The sequence below is a fragment of the Triticum aestivum genome, chromosome 6B, assembly GCF_018294505.1.
Source record: "Triticum aestivum cultivar Chinese Spring chromosome 6B, IWGSC CS RefSeq v2.1, whole genome shotgun sequence".
Lineage (NCBI taxonomy): Eukaryota > Viridiplantae > Streptophyta > Magnoliopsida > Poales > Poaceae > Triticum > Triticum aestivum.
In genome coordinates this window covers 69,593,004-69,600,810 of record NC_057810.1, presented here as the reverse complement: position 1 = coordinate 69,600,810, position 7,807 = coordinate 69,593,004, and positions in this window count along the sequence as shown.

Genomic DNA, 7,807 nt, shown 5'->3' with positions numbered 1-7,807 from the left:
TTGAGATTATTAAAGTATGAAACAATTGCTTGGCTTGTCATCGGGGTTGTGCATGATTAAATACTTTGTGTGATGAAGATAAAGCAATAGCCAGACTATATGATTTTGTAGGGATAACTTTCTTTGGACATGTTGTTTTGAAAAGACATGATTGCTTTATTGGTACGCTCGAAGTATTATTGAATCCAAGGTTATCAGAATCGCGATTCTGTTATACGATTCTACGACTTTACGATCCAAACTAACCCCTCTGATTCTATGATTTTAGTTCATAGAATCTACGTTTCTACGATCCTGGTAGTGAAGATTCTACGATTTGCGATCCTACCATCGGAGCTCCGATCCGTTTCAAAATCACGATCCTGACAACCTTGATTGAATCACTTGTGTCTTAATATTCATGCCATGATTAGACATATGATCAAGATTATGCTAGGTAGCATTCCACATCAAAACTTATCTTTTTTATCATTTACCTACTCGAGTACGAGCATGAATTAAGCTTGGGGATGCTGATACGTCTCCGTCGTATCTATAATTTTTGATTGTTCCATGCCAATATTCTCCAACTTTTATATACTTTTGGCAACTTTTTATACTATTTTTTGGGACTAACATATTGATCCAGTGCCCAGTGCCAGTTCCTGTCTGTTGCATGTTTTTTGTTTCGCAGAAACCCTTTATCAAACGGAGTCCAAACGGGATAAAAACGGACGGAGATTTTTTTCGGAATATATATGATTTTTGGGAGGTGAAATCAATGCGAGACGGTGTCCGAGGTGGTCACGAGGTAGGGGGGCGCGCCCTACCCCCCTAGGTGCGCCCTTGACGCTCGTGGTCCACCGGTAAGGTGGTGGACTCTCTTCTTTTGGCGCAAGAAAGCTAATTTTATGAGAAAGATCCGGGCGAAAGATTCACCCCAATCGGAGTTACGGATCTCCGGGAATATAAAAAACGGTGAAGGGGTAGAATCAGGGAATGCAGAGAACGCAGAAACAGAGAGATAGATCCAATCTTGGAGGGGATCTCGCCCCTCCCGAGCCATGGGAGCCAAGGACCAGAGGGGAAACCCTTCTCCCATCTAGGGAGGAGGTCAAGGAAGAAGAAGAAGAAGAAGGGGGGCCCTCTCCCCCTTGCTTCCGGTGGCGCCGGAGCGCTGCCGGGGGCCATCATCATCACCGCGATCTTCACCAACAACTTCATCGCCTTCATCACCAACTCTTCCTCCCTCTATGCAGCGGTGTAACCTCTCTCTTACCCGCTGTAATCTCTACTTAAACATGGTGCTCAATGCTATATATTATTCCCCAATGATGTATGGCTATCTTATGATGTTTGAGTAGATCCGTTTTGTCCTATGGGTTAATTGATGATCGTGATTGGTTTGAGTTGCATGTTTTATTATTGGTGCTGTCCTATGGTGCTCTCCGTGTCGCGCAAGCGTGAGGGATTCCCGCTGTAGGGTTTGCAATATGTTTATGATTTGCTTATGGTGGGTGGCGCGAGTGACAGAAGCATAGACCCGAGTAAGTAGGTTGTTTGCGTATGGGATAAAGAGGACTTGATGCTTTAATGCTATGGTTGGGTTTTACCTTAATGAATCTTTAGTAGTTGCGGATTCTTTCTAGAGTTCCAATCATAAGTGCATATGATCCAAGTAGAGAAAGTATATTAGCTTATGCCTCTCCCTCAAATAAAATTGCAATAGTGATTACCGGTCTAGTTATCGATTGCCTAGGGACAAATAACTTTCTCGTAACAAAAAGCTCTCTACTAATATTTACTTTATTGCTTCTTTATCTAAACAGCCCCTAGCTTTTATTTACATGCTCTTTATTATCTTGCAAACTTATCATTTCACACCTACAAAGTACTTCTAGGTTCATACTTCTTCTAGGTAAAGCGAACATCAAGCGTGCGTAGAGTCGTATCAGTGGCCGATAGGACTTGAGAGAGTATTTGTTCTACCTTTAGCTCCTCGTTGGGTTCGACACTCTTACTTATCGAAAGAGGCTACAACTATCCCGTATACTTGCGGGTTATCACTGATGTTGAGGACTCGGTAAAACGGTGCGATGCTTGTCAGAAATTTTCACGCCGAGCTCACGTTCCGGCTCAAGAACTAAGGATGATTCCAATCACTTGGCAGTTTGCTACTTGGGGGCTTGATATGGTAGGACCTTTTAAGCGGTCCAAAGATAGGAAGACCCACCTGTTGGTGGCGGTCGACAAGTTCACTAAATGGGTTGAAGCGGAGCCAGTAAGCAAGTGTGATGCGGCCACGACAGTTCAATTCATAAAGAAGGTGATCTTCCGCTTCGGTTTTCCACACAGCATCATCACAAATAATGGCACGAACCTCTCCAAAGGTGAGATGGAGGACTTCTGTCAAAGAGAGCACATTCATCTTGATGTGTCATCAGTGGCCCACCCCCAGTCTAATGGTCAAGCTGAGAGAGCTAATCAGGAAATCTTGAAGGGTATCAAGCCCAAGGAATCTCTTTACTACGCCAGGAGCGAGCACCAGTAACCCACCCGTGATGAACCGGGTTGAAGCACCTAGGACAGGAGCACCGAACCACCGTGTTATAGCTGCCTCAATCCATTTGTTGTCCGCGTCATAGTTGGACCGGTGGAGAGACAAGTGAACTTCTTCCACTAATCTGCTGGCAAGCGGGCGCATCTCCTTTGTCAAGGCTTTGAGGGCTTCATTTTCAAATTCTGACCCGTCTTCTTGTTGGCTAGGATAGCCATTTCCAATGTTTACCGGATCAAGATCAGCTATCCAAGCCTTGGCCCGAGTCAGTGCAGATAAAGCACCAACCCTTGCAGCAGATCTCTTCATCTCTTCTAGCTTAGCAGGAGTCACAGATAACTTGGCCAACGTATCCTTGTTTAAGGTTGGCGGCGGTTTGTTGTATGAGGCTGCACAGATGACTCGTTGAGCGCCGGTATACAGTTGTTCTATCAAGGTATAGGATGCTTTCAACTTCTTGCGCATATCTGAGCCTAGATGAGCAACATGACTACCTGCAACGGTTTAAGAGCATGTTGTTAAACTGACAGTTTCAATGATGTTTAAGCAAGGCTCTTGAAAAAAGTACTTACCAAATATGGCAGAAGTCATAGCATTGATTTGCCGCTTTAAGCTAGTCAGCTCTTCTGCCACCGGTTTCAATGCCGCTTCAGCATCCTCCGTCAGTTTTAGTAAAGTGGCTTTTTCAGTCTCCCAGCCTGCCCGCTCGTTCTTGAAGCCATCCTTTAGTTGTTCCATCGATGTTAAAGCTCCCTTCAATTCATCTTTGGCTTTGGAGGTTTCGGCTTGCTGGGACTTAATGTTTTCCTCGAGGTCGGCGATTTGGGAATCCTTGTTGGTTAAGTCAGCCTACACAAGACAGATAGTAAATTGGTAATGCTTTTTCAAAGTCCCAAGCACATAACAAGTTATACACTTGGCACTTGGGGGCTAATGGGGATTGTTTCTTCCTAAGTACTATTTTAAGTCCCAAGGCTCAATACAAGTATTCATCTTGCCACTTGGGGGCTAATGCTTATTTGATCAGAAAGATGTGAAGGAACTCAACAAGGATAAGCTCTACAACAGGAAGTACCGGTTCATCTTCAAGAGATAAACCAGCCCTTGGGGGCTACACAGTTGAAGTTTTTCTTATTACAGTACCGGTTCATCTTCACAAGATAAACCGGTCCTTGGGGGCTACAATGGAGTTGATATAAAGCAAAAGGAAGAACTCTATGAAACGTTGAACATGAATTACCTCATAGCGCTCCTTCATCAAGTTGACTAAACCAGTCTCATAATCACGACTTGTATACAGGCAGTTTAGAAATCCAGCATGAAGTTCCTGAGCATTGAGGTTAACACAGCTGGATAAATCTGTCTTCCACTTGCCTTTGCCCATAGCAGCAAATTCTTCCTTGGCAGTATGCTTCGATAAGGCAACCGGGTTACCAGGAACAGTATGACCAGTACCAGTAATGACAACATCCTCATCATCACCTTTGGCTGGGCTTGGCGGATTGTTAGTATTCCTGGCTGGGCTTGACAGACTATCTTCATTCTTGGCTGGGCTTGGCGGATCAGCATGTTGGTTCATGACCTTTCTCTTGTCCGGTTCAGCAAAAGTATCTTGAACCGGAGGTACTGGATCTTCTTGGACAGCACCAACATTCGGATCATGAGGTTCAGGGGTCTGATTATCATTAGTTGGAATAGTCAGCTTAGCTTTCTTGTTAAGTCTGGCTTTGGCACTAAAAATAATAAAAGTACAGAGATTAGTACAGTAAACCGGAGCAACATATAAAAGTAAGACTATTATGCTTACCCAGGAACGGTCTAGAGTGGAGGCATCTGTGTGGTTGATGAATCGCCAGAGGACGAATTGGAAGTTCCCTGATAATTCGAATCAGACGGATTAAGAGGAAAGCAAAAGCAACCCGCCTTGGGATAAGATGTATTGGAAGTACAAGAGACCTCTAGACGACGTTTGTGAACCGGAGAGTTTGGTAAACCGGAAGAAGTGACTTGTTGACCACTGTGTCGGGTTGTGCAACGAGCTTCATGTTGCCGTGTCTTCAAAGAAAAGTGCGGATCCAAATAAGCAAGATGATGTGAATGTTTTACTTTCTGGACTGCGCGGCGATGTTTTTGTATTGGCACATGATCTAAATCGGAGGAAAGGGAGATTACCTCTACGTGGTTAGGGTAGCTGGCTTCCGCATCACCCTGATAATGATCATTGTCAATAAGATGCATGAAAAATGAACCAAGGGAGTCAAGTTCTACCTCTGGTTCCGAGTCATCAACGTCTTCGGGCGGATCAGAGGACTCGGCGGTTCTCTTCTTTGCTGGCCTCTTTGTGACCTTGGTCTTGTTACGAGCTGCCCTCACCGGTTTCTCTTGTGGTTTTGCCGGTTTGTCTTGAGTTTTTCTCTTCCAGAACGTATCATTGTCCTGCAAGGATAAACAGAAGGCTATCAGAAAATGTTAAAAGGGGGACAGATTAAAGCAGAAAGATAAGTTCTTACAGCTGGCGGTTCGTTGGAGGCATAAAAAGGACGCAGCCTTGTCTTGCGGCACTCAGATATCGGTTCATCTAACATCTTTTTGACAGCTTCAGTGATCTCGTCATCAGTCAGCTGTATATCAATGTGCCGTTGAGGATCCTTGACATCCCTAGAATATTCATACATTAATCCGGTGCGACGCCTTAAAGGCAAGATACTCCATGAAACCCAGCAACGGATGATAACCCACATGTGTAGGGGATCACAACAGTTTTTGATAAGTAAGAGTGTCGAACCCAACGAGGAGCTAAAGGTAGAATAAATATTCCCTCAAGTTCTATCGACCACCGATACAACTCTACGCACACTTGACGTTCGCTTTACCCAGAACAAGTATGAAACTAGAAGTACTTTGTAGGTGTGATAGGATAGGTTTGCAAGATAATAAAGAGCACGTAAACATAAACTAGGGGCTGTTTAGATAAAGAAACAATAAAGTAAATATAGCGACGGTGGAAAAGTGGTGATAGGAGTTGTGAAATTGTCCCTAAGCAATTGACTACGTTACTAGACCGATAATCACTATTGCAATTCTATTTGAGGGAGAGGCATAAGCTAACATACTTTCCCTTCTTGGATCATATGCACTTATGATTGGAACTCTAGCAAGCATCTGCAACTACTAAAGATTCATTAAGGTAAAACCCAACCATAGCATTAAACCATCAAGTCCTCTTTATCCCATACGCAACAACCTACTTACTCAGGTTTGTGTTTCAGTCACTCACGCAACCCACTATAAGCGAATCGTGAACGCATTGCAACACCCTACAGCAGGAACCCCTCACGCTTGCGCGACTCGGAGGGCACCATAGGACAACACCAATAATAAAACATGCAACTCAAACCAATCATAGCAATTCATCAATCACCAATAGGACAACGGAAATCTACTCAGACATCATAGGATGGCAACACATCATTGCATAATAATATGAAGCATAAAGCACCATGTTCAAATAGAAGGTACAGCGGGTTGCGGGAGATTGGACTGCTGGATATAGAAGGGGGAAGGTGATGGAGATGTTGGTGAAGATGACGGCGGTGTTGGTGAAGATCGCGGTGATGATGATGGCCCCCGGCAGCGCTCCGGCGCCACCGGAAGCAAGGGGGAGAGAGTCCCCCTTCTTCTTCTTCTTCTTCTTCTTCTTCCTTGACCTCCTCCCTATAGGGGAGAAGGGTTTCCCCTCGGGTCCTTGGATCCCATGGCTTGGGAGGGGCGAGAACCCCTTCGAGATTGGATCTATCTCTCTGTTTCTGCGTTCTCTGTTTCTGCCCCTTCACCATTTCCTTTATATCTGTAGATCCGTAACTCCGATTGGGGTGAATCTTTAGCCCAGATTTTTCTTGCAAAATTAGCTTTCTTGCAGCAAAAGAAGAGCGTCAATCTCCTTACGGGTGGCCCACGAGAGTCCAGGGCACGCCCAGGGGGGGAGGGCATGCCCCCCTGTCTCGTGGCCACCTCGGACACCGTTTCACGTTGATTCTTCCTCCAGAAAATCTCAACTATTCCAAAATAATTCTCCGTCCGTTTTTATCCCATTTGGACTCCGTTTGATATTGGTTTTCTGCGAAACATAAAACATGCAACAGACAGGAAGTGGCACTGGGCACTGGATCAATATGTTAGTCCCAAAAATAATATAAAATGTTGCCAAAAGTATATGAAAGTTGTAGAATATTGGCATGGAACAATAAAAAATTATAGATACGACGGAGACGTATCAGCATCCCCAAGCTTAATTCCTGCTCGTCCTCGAGTAGGTAAATGATAAAAAAGACAAATTTTGATGTGGAATGCTACCTAGCATAATCTTGATCATATGTCTAATCATGGCATGAATATTAAGACACGAGTGATTCAAAGCAATAGTCTATCATTTGACATAAAAAACGATAATACTTCGAGCGTACCAATAAAGCAATCATGTCTTTTCAAAACAACAAGGCCAAAGGAAGCTTATCCCTACAAAATCATATAGTTTGGCCATGCTTCATCTTCGTCACACAAAATGCTCCCATCATGCACAACCCCGATGACAAGCCGAGCAATTGGTTCATACTTTTTAACGCGCTTCAGCCTTTTTAGCCCTCACACAATACATGAGCGCAAGCCATGTATATAGCACTATGGTGGAATAGAATATAATGATGGAGGTTATGTGGAGAAGACAAAAAGGGAGAAAGTCTCACATCGACGCGGCTAATCAACGGGCTATGGAGATGCCCATTAATTGATGTCAATGCGAGGAGTAGGGATTGCCATGCAATAGATGCACTAAGAGCTATAAGTGTATGAAAGCTCAACAAAAGAAACTAAGTGGGTGTGCATCCAACTTGCTTGCTCATGAAGACCTAGGGCATTTGAGGAAGCCCATCGTTGGAATATACAAGCCAAGTTCTATAATGAAAAATTCCCACTAGTATATGAAGGTGACAACATAAGAGACTCTCTATATGAAGAACATGGTGCTACTTTGAAGCACAAGTGTGGGAAAATGATAGTAACATTGCACCTTTTCTTTTCTTTTTCCTTTTTTTCTTTTTTCTTTTTTTCGGTGGGCTTCTTTGGCCCCCTTTTTTATTTAGGCTTCTTTGGCCTTCCTTTTTTCTTTTTTCTTTTTTTTCATGGGGCAATGCTCTATAATGATGATCATCACACTTTTATTTACTTACAACTCAATATTACAACTCGATACTAGAACAAAGATATGACTCTATA